Raw genomic sequence first — 20609 nt, 5'->3', positions numbered from 1 at the left:
GCATTGACACAGGAGGCAATACATCCTTTATTAAAGGGATATTAGCTAAGAAGTTTCTTAGCCACGCAGCCTCAGAACCAGCTAACTCCAGAGCTACAAACTCTGATTCCATAATCGATATAGCAATGATCGTCTGTTTAGCTGATTTCCACGATATTGCATCACCTCCAAGGGTGAATACATAACCATTAGTGGATTTTGTCTCATCTGAATCAGAGATCCAGTTTGCATCACTGTACCCTTCTAAAATATAAAGAAATTCACTATATAGGACACCATAATTTATGGTCCTCTCAAATATTTTATTAGTCTAGCTAATGCAGACCAATGCTTGTTGTTGGCATTATGAGTATATCTACTCAGTCTACACACATCATAGGCTATATCAGACCTTGTAAAATTCATTAAATGTATCAGACTCCCAATAATCTGAGCATATTTAGACTGAGCAACTGGGTCACCATTATTCTTTTTCAAGTGAGAGTTAGCATCAAAAGGAGTGCTCACTATTGTAACATTAAAATATTCAAACTTCTTAAGCAGTCTTTCAACATAATATTCTTGTGACAACATTATGCCATCTTCACTCCTTATAACTTTAACTTCCAATATCATATTTACTTCATCCATATCTTTTATGTCAAAATTAGCAGACAGAAATAATTTTGTACTTTGCACAATATTTAAACTTGTACCAAATATAAGCATGCTATCAATATATAGACATTTTATCACATAATCATTATCTACCACTGTCACGACCCGAAATTCCCACCTTCGGACCGTGATGGCGCCTAATATTTCACTTGCTAGGCAAGCCAATGTTAGAATAATATTAACTAATTTTTAAATAATTTTTACATTATTAATACTCAAGGAAACAAAAGCAAAAGCAAAATTTGAAATATAGTGAAATAATCCATAAATGCCACGGTGTCTAAATACCATCCCAGAATTGGTATCAGTAGTGCACGAACTTCTAGAATAAATACAAATAAAGATCTGAATAAAATAAAACTGTCTGGAAATAAACACACAGCTAAAGTAAAATAGATGGGGACTTCAGAACTGCGGACGCCATACAGTTATACCTCAAGTCTCCTCTGGTAGCTGAAATCCGAGCAAGTCTACAGTACGTCGATGGGACCAACTCCAAAATCTACACAAGAAGTGCAGAGTATAGTATCAGTACAACCGATCCCGTGTACTGGTAACTGCTGAGCCTAACCTCGACAAAGTAGTGACGAGGCTAAGGCGGATCACTTACATTAACCTGTACGCAATATTAGTAACAATAACAATAATAGAAATAATTTGGGTAACTCATTTATAATAATTGAAGCCAACTCAGCAGTCATAACCAATTATCATTTCCATCAATTCTGTTGCAGCGTGCACATATATATATGTATGTATGTATGTATGTTGACTTTTAAATAAGTCTGTTGCGGCGTGCAACTCGATCCTCCAATATGGACTTTTTAATAAGTCTGTTGCGGCGTGCAACCCGATCCTCCAATACATTCATTATAATTAATTTTGTTGCGGCGTGCAACCCGATCCTCCAATATATTCATTATAATCAATTCTGTTGCGGCGTGCAACCTGCTCCTCCAACATATTTATTTACCAATTCTTATAGAAGAAATTTCCCAAATAATTGCAACAGTTGATATAAAATTATAAGATAACAAGCATACAATAATTATGATTTAATTATGAAACAAACAATGTCAAATAGCAAATTATTATAGAAATCAGGAAGAAAATAGGCAGTTTAATATTTATTATGCTAAATGTCATATAACAATTAAGGCACATAATTCAAATAGCATGTAACAATTAATGTAGGAATTCAAGAATTAATATTGGACAAAGAATAAGAGAGAAATAATTATTATAATAATTAATTTATGATTTAAAATAATTTATGATTTTTCAAGTAAACAGGCAAACAATTAATTTGATGACGTATAGACACTCGTCACCTCGCCTATACGTCGTTCACATACATTTCATATAACAAATAATTTAAGCGTTCTATTCCCTCAAGTCAAGGTTAACCATGACACTTACCTCGCTTTGCAAATTTCAATCAATTACTCGACCACAGCTTTTCCTTTTAAATTTATCTCCAAAAGCTTCAAATCTATTCACAAATAATTCGATATACTCAATACGAATCATAGGAATTAATTCCATATGAATTTACAAATTTTCCGGATAAAAATCCAAAATTCATTAAAATATTCGATAGTGGGACCTATATCTCAAATCCCGAAAAAACCATACGAAATCCGAACACCCATTCCAAAACGAGTCCAACCATACAAAAATTATTCAATTCCGATGTCAAATGGACCTTCAAATCTTAAATTTTCCTTTTTGAAAGATTTTATAAAAATCTGATATTTTTTTCATAAATTTACGGATTCATGATATAAATGAGTATGAAATCGTGAAATATAATCAATGTAGGATAAGGAACACTTACCCCAATATTTTCCCGTGAAAATCGCCCAAAAATTGCCTTACCCGAGCTCAAAAATGGGAAAGAGTTGAAAATGGGTCGAAACCCCATTTCCAGAACTTAAGTTCCGTTTCTGGGATTTTTACCCTTCGCGAACGCGGTCAGTGCCTCGGGTTCGCGAAGCACAAATTTGTGCTGTCCAATTTACTCTTCGCGAACGTGAGGGCTCCCTCGCGAATGCGATACTTGCCTGGCTTGGCCTTCGCGAATGCGAAGGCTAATTTTCCTGGCCAGCCTCTTTCCCTTCGCGAACGCGAAGCTTTGAACCTCAAGCCTTCGCGGATGCGTCACTCTATCGCGAACGCGAAGCACAAAACGTGCCAGCCCCAATTTGCTCTTCGCGTTCGCGAGAGTACCTTCGTGAACGCAAAGAACACACCAGAAGCCTGAAGTCTGCAGAAAAACCAGATTTCCTAAGTCCGAAAATGATCCGTTAACCACCCGAAATCAACCCGAGCCCTCGGGGCTCCAAACCAAACATGCACCCAAGTCCTAAAATATTATACGAACTTGCTTGTGCGATCAAATCGTCAAACTAACACCTAGAACTACGAATCGGACACCAAATCAAAGAAAATTTTCAAGAAAACTTTAAAACTTTTACTTTTACAACTGGACGTCCGAATCACGTCAAATCAACTCCGATTCTCACCAAATTCGGCAGACAAGTCATAAATATTATAGTGGACCTACAGGGCTTCGGAACCAAAATACGGACCTGAGGTCAATAAATCCAACATCAGTAATTTCTTAAAAATCATTAAGCTTTCAAGCTTTTAAGTTTTCATCAAAATTCCATATCTCGGGCTAGGGACCTCAGAATTCGATTCCGGGCATACGCCCAAGTTGTCAAAACACTGATCCGGGTCTGTTTGCTCAAAATATTGACCAAAGTCAACAGAGTTGAGTTTTTAAAGCTCTATTTCACATTTTAATCCATTTTTCATATAAAAACTTTCCGAAAAATGTACTGACTGTGCACGCAAGTCGAGGAATGATACATGGTGCTTTTGGAGGTCTTAGAACACAAAATTACTTATTAAATTTAAAGATGACATTTTGGGTCATCACAACCACTTTAGTATAAACACATTTATCCAACTCAACTGAAGAAAAAGCGTCTCTCAGTAAGACTTGTTCAAATTTCTCATACCAGTGCTTAGAGCTTGTTTAAGGCCATAAAGAGATTAATTAATTTACAAACTTTATTTTCTTGACCATGAATGACACAACCTTCAGGTTGAATCATATAAATTTCTTCTTCTAAATCACCATTTAAAAAAGCTATTTTGACATCCATTTGATGAATAAAAAGCTTGCGGATTGAACAATTAAAATTCGAATAGAAGAAATTCTAGTCATTGGTGCAAATGTATCAAAATAATCTATATTTTATTTTTGAGAAAAGTCTTTTGCTACTAACCGAGCTTTATATTTATCTAAAGATCCATCATAATTACATTTCTTTTTGAAAATCCATTTACCACCGATATGATTTGCACCAGGAGGAAAATTTGTTAAAATCTATGTTTTGTTTTTCAAAATATAGTCGATTTCAACTTTTATTGCTCTTTTCAATAATTAGCTTCTGAAGAAGATATAGCTTTAAAATAATTTGACAGTTCATTATCGAAAAGAAAAGTTTGAAAATCATTTCCATAAGAAAAATATTATTTCCTAGGCCTTTTGCTCCTTCTCGGTTTCTCATTAGAGGTAATCTCATTATTTGTTTCAACATGTGTATGAGATATTTTATCAGACGGTGAAAAAATATGTTCAAAGAACTCTGCATTCTTTGTCTCAATTATATTATTGCAGTCAAGCACATCACTTTTTAAAACAAGAAATCTATATGCAACACTATGTTAAGCATATCCAATAAGCATGCAATCTGCAGTTTTAGAACATATTTTTTCTCTTTTTAGGTTCAGAAAAAAGAACTTTAGCAAGGCACCCCCACACTTTTAAGTATTTCAAGTTAGGTTTATAACTCTTCCACAATTCATACGGGGTTCTGCCAATTCTTCTATGTGGTATTCTATTTTGTAAGTGACAAGCAGATAATATTGTTTCACCTCACAAATTATCAGGAGTATTAGAACTAACTAACATGGAGTTCATCATCTCTTTCAATGTTCTATTTTTCCTTTCAGCTACTTCATTTGACTCGGGTGAATAAGGTAGAGTTACTTCATGCTCATCGCAAGGCTGTGTGGGATGTACAGATTATTTGCGCTAGAAGTTGGAAGTTGCCTTTGTCTTTCAATATAGGTTGGAAGTTGACGAGTGTCTAGTGTGTATAAAATTTAAACTTGTACTCTGTCAAATTATAGTATAGAAAGATGTCGAACCCACAGAGATTAGTTTATCTATTCTACAGACGTTTCTTTTTTTAATTACTATTTGAGAAAACTAAGAAGAGTTGAGTTGTGAATTAACTAACTAACACTGCATGAATAGAGCAATAGAAAATATTTTATTTTTCACAAATATAATAAAAAGGTGTTGAGATCATAACTTCATTTAATATTTCTATTATATAATAGATAAAATTATCCTTCAATTTCTATTTCTCACAAATGTATAAATGCCTCTCACGATTACATTTATATATTATTACTTAAGTTGAACAATGAATTGCAATCTTCTCGGTTATAAAAATTAATCGTCAAAATAGTAATATTAAAGAGCCAAAAATATATGCTTAAACTAAAACTTGCTTTTTTTAGTAAGTCCCTTTCGCTTACCCTACTTGTTATAACTAATTACTACAATATTTGTCTCTTTCGATTACAAATAAGTGTAGAATCAATTTTAACATATAAGAGTTAGATGTCACTAAATAAAAGTTAACATCTATCAATACCAAAATTAACTATGTTCTCTTCCGCCTCTTTTGATTACAGAATTAGTAAGAAGTTAATATGTAGTACGAAATAGATAGATGTTAACAAATTAAATAACACCTAACTATAAAGCAGATAAAATTTAAATGGAAAAAACTTCAGCTCAAACATGTGAAATTGAGGGAAAATATCTACTATTATATAGAAATATTAAGATATGTCATTCTCCCAACACAAAAAAAGTTACTCCATAATGGAGTTAGTACTGACATCGGAAATATTCTTGCCCATTAAATAAGAAAATAGAAAGAAATATTCAAGAGAATAATCCCCCCTATTTAATTAAAAATAGGTGCTAGGTAATTTCCAACATTATAATTTATTCGGAACTAGAAATGAAGACACTATAATAGCTAAAAGAAGAAAAGAAAGTATTGAAAGAAGCAAGGAAAAGAAGAAGCTCTTCTCTCAATTTTCCGTTGTAGTAAGAAGCTCAATGTAGTGCTATTTATAGATGGAAAAGTGTATTATGTATACTGATTTCTCACATATATTTTCCCAAGTTGGCAACTTGCATGTGCTTGTAGTTGTAAAGTTTGCTAAAATGTAATCCTCCAAATCGGCAAGTGGGCTACTTGCTTGGATGTTTTGACATGCACAAATACTTTCATCATTTGTAAAGTTGCATACACCACTTTACTTTTAACTTTTTAGCATTATAGTTCTTCTTTGCAAATTTGGAAAGTGAACTCTTTCTTCTCATTGTTCCTTTTTTTATTAGTTTAATTATTTCCTGCAAAGAAAGAAAAAATATTAGTACTAAAAATTAGGTTCCAGCTCAACTTATGCATGATATTTTTCTCTTATTAGGGTCATTTCCTCCTCATCATTCGGACAGAGGGGAACTGGAGTTGTAGTTACAGTTCGTCAGAACCAGTAGCTTCAGCCAAAACTGTTAAGAAATCCACTTAATGTGTATAAATAATTATCTAGAACTCATTAAGCTGCCTTTTCTTGAATCTAGAACCCATTATAAATTCAAATTCTAGATCCGCCTACGTGAATATGCAACCTGATTGAAATATAGCTATGGCCTATGGAAGGAGGGATTGGGAGAGATTGTTAATGTGTTCGACAATAGTTTTTTTTCATTATGGTTTATAGCTGTTGATCTCCAGATGCATAAAAGTTACTCTCCAACTGTTTTCTGTATTCTTGATAATTTCCCAAACTAGTCATTTTTATCCATGTAACGGTGAGTACAAAAATCGTGTACTAGTCTTCACTCTTCATAGTTAACCATATATTTGATGTGTAATGTGTCTTATTGACATCATAGTTTAATGAAAAGCATTTTCTCCGAGTAGAATTTCACCATACCCATGAACAAGACATAGAGTTGGGTTGTGTCATAACTGTTTGGTCCAAAAAACCATGAGATTCTCTCGAAGACGAGAATAATGGGAAGGAAAAGGCAAAAATTTATTAGAATAAAAAACTTTTTAAAGCAAATTCAGCAGTAGACCAGGTAATTCCATCCTCAGTCCTCACACCCAAATATACAAAGGCAAACAACTACCACAGCAACTAGAGTTATTTATGTCAAGCGAAATCTAAATTAACAAATTGGAGTTCCACAGAACTTTCTCATTTATCTAACGAATTCACAACTACACAATAGTCATGCCTTGAGTGCAAAACGTTTGTTGAAGACTTGGGTAGGGGCCGCGCGAACGCAGGCCCCGCTGCCACAAATTATGACGTAGGCTCGACCACTTGGGCCGATCTTAGGCGGGCACCCCTCCAAAGTGCAATGGAAGTCACCATTGCTTCCCTTTCTTTCCCTCAATTTAAGAAAACACGCAGATAAGTAACAAAAATACGTAAAAGAGGAAAGAAAGCCAGAATGAACCCATGGACTATAACTCTCTTTAGATTAAAAATTCCTTGATTGAATATGAGGTGAAAAATTTGAGATAACTTGTTGAGAGGCGCGTGAGAGCTTAAAAAAGAGTCCACCTACCATTTGTAAAGGAAGTTTGATTTGTAATGGATTTCTCTTGAATTTGTGGAAAATAAGTCGTGGAAGGTGACATGCGTACCTAAGGGACAAATCCTTTTTTGTAATAATATTAATTTATTACTAATAAACATCAATTATGGAATGGGAAGAGAATCAAAGTAGTACTCCAATAAAGAGATTGTAATGGAAAAATTAAGGAAAACGAAGAAAATAGAAATCGATTCTAAATCTTGAAATACTTCTACCCAAGAGTCTTTTTCTCTTCAAATTCATATCATAGCCACCATAAGGATTTGATATTGCTATATAGCGCTCGGTAGAGACAAACGGCTTGGCCTTTCCTTTGGAGAAATAATAAAAGATGAATTTTTCAGAATTAAAATTTAAGAGACGACATCATTTTCGTTTTGCTAATAGGGATATATGAATTCTTTTACTGAATTCAGATGTCGTCGGCAAGATTGTTTTAAAATATACTTTCACAAACTTTTTAACCACTGTAATTATTAATTCTAGATTACTAATTCTATGAACTACCGTAGAAATATTACCTCTCTGAAGCTCACAAAATCTAGCAAAAGTTGTTTAATTGTATCAAAAGATGGGTTGCTTTAGTAAAAAGATCTACTTATTTTGTACCACTAAGAAATTTGTTTTAGCTACATTAGCTTTTCCAAGTTCTGATTAAGACAAAAGTATTTAGCTTTCGATCCCCAGATGTAATAAGCTATTCTGATTATGCTATTCTGCTTCTATATTATCCTTTTGATAATTTCTCAAAGTTGTCATTTTTTAACCATGTAAAATTGACTGATTATCATGTTTGTTTAAGTCAGCACTAGTCTTCATAGTCCACCACTCAACCACTTATTAGATGCGCAATGTTCTGTATTATCACTAGTAAAAGGCAAAAGAATAGTCAGCTCTCTGCTCATCGCAAGGCTGTGTGGGATGTACATATTATTCGCGCTAGAAGTTGGATGTTGCCTTTGTCTTTCAATATAGGTTGGATGTACACCGGGAGGAATTGGATCTCGTCTGTTTGCATTATTCGAAGCTCCCGATAGCGCCTTCTTCAGCTCCGTCATAACCTTATCCTGCCGCGTGAGATGGCCTAGAATGATCGCATGTTACTCTTGCAGGACCCTCACCGCAGCCACGACATGCTCCTCATCAGCATCATCGGGAGTTGTCTCCCGAACCTGTCGAGGGTACTGCCTGTCAGGCACCGACGTAGCGTCATTCCCCTCATTGCGGGTGTCACTGATTGAATCCTAGAAATGAGGCTGATACACTCGAATTTCAGGGTTGTGTGTGTTGTTAACAGTATTATCTGCCTTTTTTGTGATTTTTTCTAAGACAAAATAATCAGATCACGCAAGTAAAAAAGGCAATGATCAATTTAATTGCACAGCTGTCTAGGCCCCACAGAGGGCGCCAAACTGTTTACACGTAAAACGGTACAGTTGAATTTATACGTGGTTTATAGACAAGTGAACTAATTTTATCCTGAAATAATGCAATAATTGAAGAAATGTACAATACTTAGCCTTAAAATGTAGATAAAATAGCAGAGATGACAGTTCAGGGAACAAGGTTTTTCGGGGACAACAATGATGAGATCAAAAAGCGGAAAAGTAAGATTGTATTAAGTTTTGTATAGAATGTAGTGTAAGTTTAGCCAGAAAATTCGTGTCCTTTACAATGATAATAGGGCTCACTATTTATAGTTGTGTCTAGGGAAGGAGCTCCTGGTATCGTTCCCTTCTTTAATGTAGCCCTGAGGGTATGAAACCCCGGATTTCGTATCATTTTACTATTTTGAGGTGACGCACATGCTAGGTGGCGGGCGTGTGGGCGTGCACCGTTGGGGATTGTGACTTGGTCCGTCCCGTAGCAACTGTAAAGTTGCATATTTTGTTGAAACTATATGATATTTATGTGTTTTGGAAAGAGTTTTCTGTAAATTGGGCTGAATGGCATGTTTGGGCCTTGTGCCAGTGCTGTTTCGACCCTTAGGGGCCTTTTTCTTACTATCCTCTCACTGTTTTCGATTGAAAATCTATACTTTGTCATGGTTATACATGTTTACTGCATAACTCAGCTTTTATTACTCTGTGTTGATGCATATAAATGTTGCTTTTGGCTGAATACCCTATTTTTTTTAGTGAGAGCCCGAGTGGCTTGAGAGGTTTATGACTGAGTGAGGCCGAGGGCCTGATTTGTGAGGATATTTATGGGATCGGGCTGCACGCCGTAACATGTTAGATATAGGCCGAGGGCCTAATTGATTTATGCCATGATTTGGCTTGATATAGCGCTTGGGCTGAAGGAGCCACTTCGGAGTCTGTACACACCCCTAGTGAGCGCAGGTACCTACTAAGTGCGAGTGCCGAGTTCCGAGTATTGAGTGACTGGGAGGCATGAAAGATGGTGAGGTATGCCCGAGGGGCTGTTTACGAGTGATTGTGAGGTATGCCCGAGGGGCTGTATACGAGTGATTGTGAGGTTTGCCCGAGAGGCTGTATATGAGTGATGTTGCCCGAGTGGCTGATTATGATTTCATTATTTTTCTCACCTTTGCATTGAGCCTTTGTTTGAAAAACTATTGAAAGATGTCTTTAAATAATTTTTCTGGAACTGGATTTAAAAGAGCTGATTTGATTCAAACCCTGGTTTTAAAAGCATGTTGTGTCCTACTGAATTTTTGTGATATGAACTTTACTTGCATTACTGCTCGTCACTATTTCTCAGTCTTTATTTACTGTTGTTGCTTATTAAGTTGGCGTACTCACGTTACTCCCTACACCTTGTGTGCAGATCCAGGTGTAGCTGGACACGGTAGCGGCTGTTGACTAGCGGTTGTAGATTTTTTTGGGGATAGCAAGGTAGATGCCGGGCGATCGCAACCCTGCTCTTCTCCCTCTTATCTTCCTTTAGTTGTATTTAACTATTTTTCAGACTATGTTAATCTCGATATTGTCAGATAAATTATAGTAGATGCTCATGACTAGTGGCACCCCGATGTCGGAATTTTCTTTTTCGCACTTTTGTTTTTATTTGAACTCATTTACGAAGGTTTTTATGTTAAATAGCCTTGAAATTTTCTTTGAAATGAAATTTGGGAATGAGCCGGCTTGCCTAATTCCACGATAGGCGCTGTCACAACAGGACTAGTTTGGGTCGTGACAAGTTGGTATCAGAGCCTAGGTTACATAGGTCTCACGAGTCATGAACGGGTTTAGTTGATGGTAAGCTAGTCAATGTTAATGACCGCGCGAGAGTTTATGATGAGAGCTTGAAATAAAATATGTCTACGTTTAAATCACTGGCTAGGACCTTTGTTGGGTGTCCGTCAATGCAAGAAAGGATGAAGAAGAATGTGATGGAAGCATTAGCTGATTCACAATACGACCAGCTCGTGTATTTCAGTAAAGCTAGCGAGAGGGAATCGATTACCATTGATTCCCTCACAAAAGTGTCAAACTTCTTGAATGTGTCTACTCGACAAAAGAAGCTTGTCAGGCAATCAGTATGTGCACAGGTCACAAAGTACCCGATATGGACAGGGCACTCGGGGAGATATTGACTGGACTGAAATCTGAGATAGATTTTCTAAATAGTAGTTGTCCGAGTAAAGAAATTAAAATGGCGCAGCAAATAGTTGCAACTTGTCAAAAGTTTTTAGAAAGTGCCACTTCTTATGACCCTGAATCCACTTCATGGATGCGCCTCGCATCTGCCAAAGGCGCGGAGTCACCCACTTCTAACAAGTGGGAGGATGTTCTTGAAATGTTTCTCGGCCTTATTAATTGCTTGAGTGAAGAGACAAAATTAACTTCAAAGATTAAGAAGCTTGAGGTCATGAAAGAAGGTCTTTATCAGATTAGGGATGTTCTGATAGACAAAAGCATTGGATATAAGGAAACTCGCCACCAGGAGAGTTTAGTGCACAAGAAGTTGTGTAAAACATTGGGACATGATGTTAGTTATGATGGGGAAACTTTATTGTCTGAGTTACAACACAATCATCAATTTATCTGTTTTGTTGCAGATAGTCTAGTCAGACACTATATTTTTATCCCCGGTACAGAAGTTTTTGGAAAAAAGTACGGCGCCAGAATTTTAAAGCCTCTCATTACTATCGCCAAAATTTTAGCAAGTTACGCTGATCGTCAGAATTTCTAGCCAAATCCTGGCCACAATCAATGGTAGGATGTGATCGTGATAGATGTCATAGTGTCTTACCTATTTAAATAGTGAGTGCTAAATTATCTTGTTTCAAATCAATGGTAGGATGTGATCGTGATAGATGTCATAGTGTCTTACCTATGTAAATAGTGAGTGCTAAATTATCTTGTTTCAAATCAATACTGATTTTCATCGTCCAACAGTCAACTAAACCATTTATTTGACCCGATGTCCGCTATTGATATCAAAATTCTTAAAGAACGGCATTCTGCTATGTGGAAACTCAACCTAAGTATAAACAGAACTAAACGGTAAACGGCTTTTGTAGTGTCATATTTGATCAGAAAATTTGAAATATGCAAATTTTGAAAGCAGTGGAACTGCACTCCATCTGCTGAATATACTCGGCCACTTATTAACTCTTTCTGAGTTACATTATTAATAACAACTCTCTCAAATATGGTTTTATTTTAAGATTGTAACTAATTACATTCTAATAATTCAGTATGAGTTCTGACTTTTTTTTGTTAGAACATCACAATTTGGAGCAGATAGATTTACTATAATTCCCCATCCCCAAGTAGAATTGTGTGAAATTAGACATCATATCCAATACTCTCTTATTCAGGGGAAAAGTACTCTTATTTTTGAAATGTTACAAAAAATCAGCACTGCCCATTTAATTAATACTAACTTTTATCTCACTGAAGCTGGAATCTAGAATAAATAAACTTTCTACTTTCTAGAACGAGTAAAATAATGAATTAATTGAGGTAATACATTTGCTCACATTATATCAGAAAAATAAAACATAATTACAGCTTCTTCAGTGATGCTTGTTTTTATGAGCGGGATTCACCTCTTCATTTCCCTCAGCCAAAACTTTTAAGGCTTAAATTTCTTTGGCCATCCTCATTCCCTCTTCGGTCCGTGGTTCACTTTATTGTAGTAGATGCACACAAGCTGATCACTGAAATGCCACATAAGAAGGTTTTGTGACCCCAAATATACAAAGGCAAACAACTACTACAGCAACTAGAGTTATTTGTGTCATGCGAAATCTAAATTAACAAATTGGAGTTCCACAGAACTTTCTCATTTATCTAACAAGTACAATAAAATTACAAATATTGGCATAGATTTGTAAGGGGAACTCAACGAATTCACAACTACACCATAGTCATGCCTTGAGTGTAAAACTTTTGTTGAAGACTTGGGTAGGGGCCGCACGGACGCAGGCCTCCGCTGCCACAAATTATGACGTGGGCTCGACCAGTTGGACCGACCTTAGGTGGACACCCCTCCAAAGTGCAATGGAGGTCACCAACCTAGGCCATGGGTCTTGTTGATCGCCCATTGACCCATGGGTTTTGTTTAAGTCAGTACTAGTCTTCATAGATAGTCCACCACTTATTAGATGCGCAATGTTCTGTATTATTAGTGTGGGATGTACAGATTATTCGCGCTAGAAGTTGGATGTTGCCTTTGTCTTTCAATATAGGTTGGATGTGCACCCCCATTTCCTCTGGCCGATCTCCTGAACAGCAAGCAAAAATTTGAACACATCTTACTAACACATTTTATAGCAATCATGTTTCTACATTTTCTTGTCAAACAGTTGACAAGTTCTGAGTAGACAATTTCTTCACATCTTTCAAATGCAGTTCAAAGATGAGCTAAATCATAAGCGAAAAGGAAAGATTGTCGAAGATCTTAATTATGCTGACAACATGAATATCTAAGATCTAAGAAACAGATAAATATACAAACAAAGAACTATGTCATTTGAGCAGAAATTTTTTTTGTTTAAGAATTGGGTAAGGACCGCGCGAACGCAGGCCCCACTACCACAAATTATGACGTTGGCACGACCACTTGGGTCGACCTTAGGCGGGCACCCCTCCAAAGTGCAATGGAGGCCTCCAAAGTGCAATGGAGGTCACCAACCTAGGCCATGGACCTTGTTGATCGCCAATTGACCCCGTCCAGGTAAGTATGTTTCATGTTGCTCCTTGCCCTGCTCCTATACCCCTCCAACTCCCTGTTTTTCTTTTTGCCAGCCGTTGAGGGACATGTAGTGTTCAATCTGTCCTTATATTCTCTCCGAAACTAATTTACTGCGACTATTTAGTTGCCTTGGTTATTTATTTCAATCTAAGATAAATGCTTACTCATAAACTATTTTTATATCCACATTTAGTTGAGATTTACAACTCCTTGATCGTAAAAGCCATAGCTTCCTTTCTTTCCCTCAATTTAATGAAACACGCAGATCATTAAATAACAAAGAGAGCAAATACGTAAAAGATGAAAGAAAACAGAATGAAGCTGGATGGAGATTAATTTGGAATTTAAAGAAGTTGTTTTCAACTAATCCAAACGGGCTCTATGTCCCACTTCAATACTGGAAAAACTTAACACAAAGAAGACTGAAGCTAGAATTGTAGGTGTTACTCAATTTGAGAACCCCTCCAAAAATTGGCGTATGCCACTAAGTGCAGCGCGCACACGGTATTCTTTAGTAAAAGGCAAAAGAATAGTTCGCTTTGTGCTCACTGCGTGGCTGCGTAAGTTTCACTGTTCTTCGTAGCTTCCTTTTTACATAAAACAGCATGTTTTGGAGTCCTCTTTCAGTTTCGATGTGGCACTCACTCCTTTTCCTCCATTAGGTTTTCTTGAACTCTGAGGCATCAAAGTATTGTTCTCCTCCTTCTTCACTCTCTTCACCATTCTTTCACTTAATGATATGTATGTGGCAATATACATGCATGTTTCAAGTAGAATTTAGTCTGCTTTCCTTTCCTTCATCGTTTGATTCATTTAAACTCCAATTCGCTTCATTTCTTGGTGATTGTAAAGAAATATGTATGCTCACAAACTTATAGATGAAATATCCATAACAACGATGTTGTACTACATATCGTGAAAATCCAATATAATGCAGGTTTAGTTTTTAAGCTTATTATTGTAGGAAAAATGAGTAGATAATATTGACCAAGAACAGGAAGGAAAAATACGTGTGGTGGCAAGCCACTGCCTTGAAAGCGATTTCGGCCGACTGGGTACAAATCGTTAAGACCGGTCGCTCCCCAAAGTTCCACAACACCTCCAAACACATGCACTCGTGGTTGGAAGTTTGGAATTTGCAGAAAATAGTTGCCCAGAAATTGGTTGAAGAAAAAAAGAAGATGAAGGTGTTTTTTTCTATGTTTGAAAACTCCACAAGATAACTCCTAATATAGATAAGATGCTAGAGCTCTTACAAGAAAGGAGAATTAAATTGGGGTTTATGAAAATAAAAGAGTTGTTTGGAAGAGTTTTTGGAGCGTGATGTTCACATAGTAGATCATATTCCTCCGGGGGGGGGGGGGGGATTTTAATATGAGTTCATAGTTCATGGGATTTATGTGAAATACCCAATAATTTAGGTATGAAACTCTCAAAATGGTAATAATATTTGGCGTTTTTAACCTATTCACTCTAATAGCATGTTCGTTCGTGCTTCTTCTTTCTTTTTTTTCTTTTTTTTTTTTTTGTCAAAAGTGCCTTTTTCTCAAAGTTAAGGTGTTTGTCAAAGCCTTTAGAAGAGAAAAAAAAACTTTTGATTAGAAGCATAAATAGTTTTTGAGAAGCAGAAAAAATAACTTCTCCCTAAAAGTACTTTTTGAGAAAGATACGCTTCGAAGTACTTTTTAAAAGCTTGGCATAAATACTAATTATTGTTCAAAAGTGCTTTTCAGATTGATTAGTCAAACACAAACTGCTCTCACCAAAAATACTTTTTTGAAAGACACTTTTGAGAAAATTCACTTATCAAAATAAGCTGATTTAGAAGTACGGCCAAATATGCTATAAATCATACTTATATTTTGATTATAATATTAGGTGTGCAAGCTTATTTTTGTTGATTTGTTTCTTAATGGTTTTATAGGAAACTAGTTAACTTGCTCGCGCTACGCACGATCATATAAATTCATTCCAAATACAATATAATACCCAAAGTTAAAAATAAAACAAATAATAGGAAAGATATATACACACAATTTTTTTTTTAAAGATAAAGCATTAAATATAACGAAAGTTATTCCAACATTTCATTATATAAAGAGCAAAATATGTAATGTTTCTAGCAAAAGAAATATGTAACGTTCGGTGCTGGAATTGGCTTTTATGAGGCTCTCATCCTGGACTTAAAAGTCTCATGTATATGGGAGGCTGTGGTCCGCAGAAAGACCGTTCATAAAGCCCGCATCCTGTTTGTAAAGGAAGTTTGATTTGTAATGGATTTCTCTTGAATTTGTGGAAAATAAGTCGTGGATGGTGACATGTGTACCTAAGGGACAAACCATTTTTTGTAATAATATTAATTTATTACTAATAAACATCAATTATGGAATGGGAAGAGAATCAAAGTATTTGATAATTTATGCGTCTTTTGTTTTGATGATTTGACAAACTTCATCAGAGAACCAAATAAGGAGTCTGATACAATTAGTTCCCTTGCGTTCAGAGTAACTAGTCAGATGTCTGGTTCAATTCTCAATGAAATCAGATAAGGGAACATCAAAGGGAACAGATAGTGATCAGTTCCCCTGGTCGTTGTGCAGTCAACTCTACAGTTGTAAAAGTTATTGCACTGTACTGTTTGGCAGTGGTATAGCACTGCAGTAACTTGCTAAGACCAAACTAAAGAACACTTTATTGCATCATCCTTGATGACATCACACACACATATTATCAACATGAGGCAAGGGATTTCATCTCCCTAACACTTGCAAATCAAAAGAAAATATTCTCTCAAGTGCTAGCCACCACCTCTCTCAAGAACAACACTACCTCTCTCAAGAACAAAGCTGCTGCAACCTCAAGGACCAGATCCAAAGATTGAAGATATCTTAATTCCTTAGGTTTGTTGAGTCTTTATTATTTTATTCTTCATTTGTAATCCTACACTACTTTCAAGAAGTGTCTTTGTAGGACAAATTTAAACCACTTTTTGGTTTAGTTTCGTGACTAGAGTTAGTCAAGGTTTGTTACTTTGTGATAGAGTTATTGTGAAGGGCTTACAATAGAGTTATTGTAAGGGGTGAGAGATTAAGAATTTAATTCCTAGATTTCAATAGGTTGTAATCTGAAGTTTGCTCGGTTTAGTGGAGTTGAAATCCTACTAGGTTAGGCCTTGGTTATTAATCCCTTGAGCAAGGAGTTTTCCACGTAAATATCACCTGTTCTTTATTTACTGCCGATTTATTGTGGGAACAGATAGAGAACCCGGTTCCCTATACTGTTTGGTTTTACAGTCTTACTTACTGTGGGAACTAATAGAGAACATGGTTCTCTATACAGTTAGGTGGACTCTTAGTTTCTATCAATTGGTATTAGAGCAGGTTCTTTCTAAAAGGTTACACCTAGAAAGGATCCTCATCATGGCTGCTCCACCAAACTTCGGGAAAGGACAATCAACCTATAGACCCCCCAGATTCAACGGCCAATACTATGGTTGGTGGAAAACAAGAATGCGTGACTTTATTATGGGTGAAGACTCCATGCTTTGGGACGTGATTTGTGATGGTCCCTTTTTCCCTATGAAGGCTGTTGGAGAGGAAACAAAGACTGTTCCAAAGACAAGAAAAGAATACAATGGTGCTGACCGAAAAGCCGTTGAGAAGAACTTCAAAGAAGATTCTTGTCTGTGGTATTGGACCATACGAGTATAATTGTATCTCGACATGTGAATCAGCCAAGAAAATCTGGGAAGCTCTTCAAACGGCTCATGAAGGGACTACTCAGGTAAAGTAGTCCAAAATATATGCTTACAACTGAGTATGAACTCTTTAAAATGAAAGAAGATGAGTCCATTCAAGAGATGCATACCCGCTTCACCTCCATAATCAATGAGCTTCATTCACTTGGTGAAATCATTCCAACCAACAAGCTGGTCCGAAAGATACTCAGTGTTCTACCAGGTTCCTGGGAGAGCAAGGTTAATGTTATCACTGAAGCCAAAGACATGCAGAAGCTGACTATTGACAAGCTTATTGAAAATCTCAAAACTTATGAGATGAAGAGAAAGAAGGATCTTGAAAGAAAAGAGCCCAGGAAGGAGAAGAACCTGATTCTCAAGGCTGCCAATAAGGATTCAAGTAGTGATGAATCTGACATGGAGTATCTCACTCGAAAATTCCAAAAGATAATTCGAAAAAATGGTGGGATTCCAAAGAAAGGAAGTTCCAATAGGAATTTCAAAGGAAATGATTGCTGTCATAAGTGTGGAAAGTCTGGACACTTCATTAAAGAATGTCCTCTTCATAATCAGGATCATTACAAAAACAACACTGATAAGGCGGCTAAGAGGAACCAGGTCCCTGACAAGAAGTTCAAAAGAAGAGATGCAGCTGACAACATGGTGAAGCAAGCTTTGGCTGACTGGGGAGATTCCTCCAGTGAATCTGAAGGTGAAGATGACCAAGGAGATACATCTATGATTGTTGCTGACAATGGATCTTCAGAATATGAGTCAATCTTTGCACTCATGGCCAAATGTGATGATGATGAGGATAAGGAGGAAGATGAGATAAGTTTTCTTGATGTTCAAAGAAATTTGAAAACTTACTCTAAGAAAATATTGATGTCCTTAGCAAATGTGTTGATTGATGCCTATCATAGCCTCATTAATGAGAAAAATACTTTAATAGAATAAATTGGTGACATAGAACAAGAGAGAGATGATATAGTAGTTTCCATTGTAGACTTGAAGGAACAAGTGGAAGAAGTAACTAGAAAAAATAACTTGTTGAAAAACCAAATGAAAAAATGGATGGACAACACTTAGGTAAAGAAGTGGCTAGTGAGGCTCAACTTGAGCATGAGAGTGAGCTTAAGAAAGTTAAAACAAGTCTTGTTGCTGAACTTGAAAAGAATAGACAACTTCAGGAGGATTTGAAAAGGGTTAAAAATGATCTTGATAAGTCACTTAAATATACATGGTCCTCTGATGTAATAACGTCTATGTACAAGAGTAATGGTGGAAACAAGCAAGGAATCAGGTTCCAAAAGGCTAAAACCTCCTATAATCCCCATAGCAAGTATGTAACTATGGCTGATAATTGGTTGTGTACTCACTGTGGTCAAACAGGTCATTACAAGGACTCTTGTAAAACTAAAATTCAGTCTTTGCAGAAAAATAAAGTTTTTGTTGAAAATAGGCCTATTGTTGAGGAACCTAGTTCCCTGAAAATAAAATATATGTTGCATGCATGGGGGTAATGACCAGACCGGTCGTTTTGAGTATCACAATCCCGTTCCCCCATTTACTGCTCAATTTATGCCTTACAGTTGATTTATGACTTATCGGATTAGTTAGTTAGGGTCTGTAACGACCCGGCCAGTCGTTTCGAGTGTTACAGCCATGTTTCCCCCATTTCTGCTTCTTTATGTGTTATTTAGCTGTATTGTGTTGTATCGGGTTGGTTGGTTCGAGTCCGGAGTGGTTTCGAAGTGGAATGGGACACTTAGTCTCTAAAGTAGAAGCTTAAGTTAAAAAAGTCAATCAGATATTGACCTATGTGTAAACGAACTCAGAGTTGAATTTTTATGGTTCTGTTAGCTCCGTTAGGTGATTTTGGACTTAGGAGTGCGTCTGGAATGTGATTTGGAGGCCCGTAGTGGAATTAGGCTCGAATTGGCGAATTGGAAATTTGGCGATTTTCGGTCGGCAGTGAAAAATTTGATATCGGAGTCGGAATGGATTTTTGGAAGTTGGAGTAGGTTCATGGTATCATTTGTGATGTGTGTGTAAAATTTGAGGTCATTCGGATGTGGTTTGGTAAGTTTCAGTGTTGTTTGTGTAATTCGGAAGATTTGAAGTTCTTAGACTTGAATCCAAGGATAATTTGGTGTTTTGATGTTGTTTAGAGTGATTCGAAGGTTCGACTAAGTTTGTATGTTGATATATGACTTGTTGGTATTTTTGGTTGAGGTCCCGAGGGCCTCGGGCGTGTTTCGGATGGTCGACAGATTGGTTTTTGGTCTTTGAGAGCTGTTGGTGTGAATTCTGCTAGTGTTTCCGCACCTGTGAAAGGGGAGTCGCAGGTGCGAAGCCACATGTGCGCTTGGGAAGTTCGCAGGTGCGGTCAGTGCTGAGCTAGGCAAGATGTGCAGGTGTGAGAAGTCTGTCGCATCTGCAAGCCCGCAGGTGCGGAGGCTGAAGAATTAAGTGAGTTTCGCAGGTGCGGCGATTTGAGCGCAGGTGCGGCGATTTGACCGTAGGTGCGGTCCCGCATGCGCGAAAAATTGGCCGCAGGTGCAAAAAGCCTGGGCAGATAGTATAAATTGCACACTTCGCGAATTTTGGTCCTTTCATCACCATTTTCAGCCGGTTTTGAAACTTTTGGGAGTGATTTTGAAGAGGGATTGAAGGGGATATTAGTGAGGTAAGTTGCTTGAGCCCTAATACTCGTATATATGGTGATTTCCCGTTGCTTAATCATGTAATTAGTGGAAATTAGGAGTGAAAATGAGGGGTTAAGGCTTGGGATTTTAGAGAGTTTGATTTAAGGATTTGAGGGACCAAATGAGGTCGGATTTTGATAAATTTCATATGTATGGACTCGTGAGTGAATGGGCTTTCTACTTTTGTAAATTTTGTCAGATTTCGAGACGTGGGCCCGGGTTTGAGCCGATTTCGGGATTTTTGTCTAATTTGATAGTTTTCTTGTGGAATTCATTCCATTAGCGTATATTGATGGTATTGTACTGATTGTGAATAGATTCGGAGCATTTAGAGGCCGAGTCGAAAGGCAAGAGCATCGCGGGGTAGAGATTTCACCTCTTTGAGGTAAGTAATGATTGTAAATCTAGCCCTGAGGGTATGAAACCCCATATTTCATATCATTTTACTATTTTGAGGTGACGCACATGCTAGGTGGAGGGCGTGTGGGCGTGCACCGTTAGGGATTATGACTTGGTCCTTCCCGTAGCAATTGTAAAGTTGCATATTTTGTTGAAACTATATGATAGT

The 20609-nt window shown here is 36.8% G+C and overlaps 3 non-coding genes and 1 pseudogene across 3 annotated transcripts; all 4 read right to left on the bottom strand.

Moving 5' to 3' along the window:
• Window positions 1–7094: 7094 nt before the first annotated feature.
• On the bottom strand, window positions 7095–7250 carry LOC142177917 (U1 spliceosomal RNA). The gene has a single exon (XR_012706445.1). It is a non-coding gene; the product is annotated as a U1 spliceosomal RNA (small nuclear RNA).
• A 5557-nt stretch (window positions 7251–12807) lies between these two features.
• On the bottom strand, window positions 12808–12966 carry LOC142177913 (U1 spliceosomal RNA). Its single transcript, XR_012706442.1, has one exon. It is a non-coding gene; the product is annotated as a U1 spliceosomal RNA (small nuclear RNA).
• A 441-nt stretch (window positions 12967–13407) lies between these two features.
• Window positions 13408–13587, bottom strand: LOC142177910 (U1 spliceosomal RNA; annotated as a pseudogene).
• Window positions 13588–14039: 452 nt separating this feature from the next.
• LOC142177681 (U5 spliceosomal RNA) lies at window positions 14040–14155 on the bottom strand. The gene has a single exon (XR_012706249.1). It is a non-coding gene; the product is annotated as a U5 spliceosomal RNA (small nuclear RNA).
• Between the last annotated feature and the right edge of the window lie 6454 nt (window positions 14156–20609).

The sequence above is a fragment of the Nicotiana tabacum genome, chromosome 23 (genome assembly GCF_000715075.1).
Source record: "Nicotiana tabacum cultivar K326 chromosome 23, ASM71507v2, whole genome shotgun sequence".
In the NCBI taxonomy this organism is placed as follows: domain Eukaryota; kingdom Viridiplantae; phylum Streptophyta; class Magnoliopsida; order Solanales; family Solanaceae; genus Nicotiana; species Nicotiana tabacum.
This window is presented reverse-complemented; position numbering and strand designations above follow the sequence as displayed.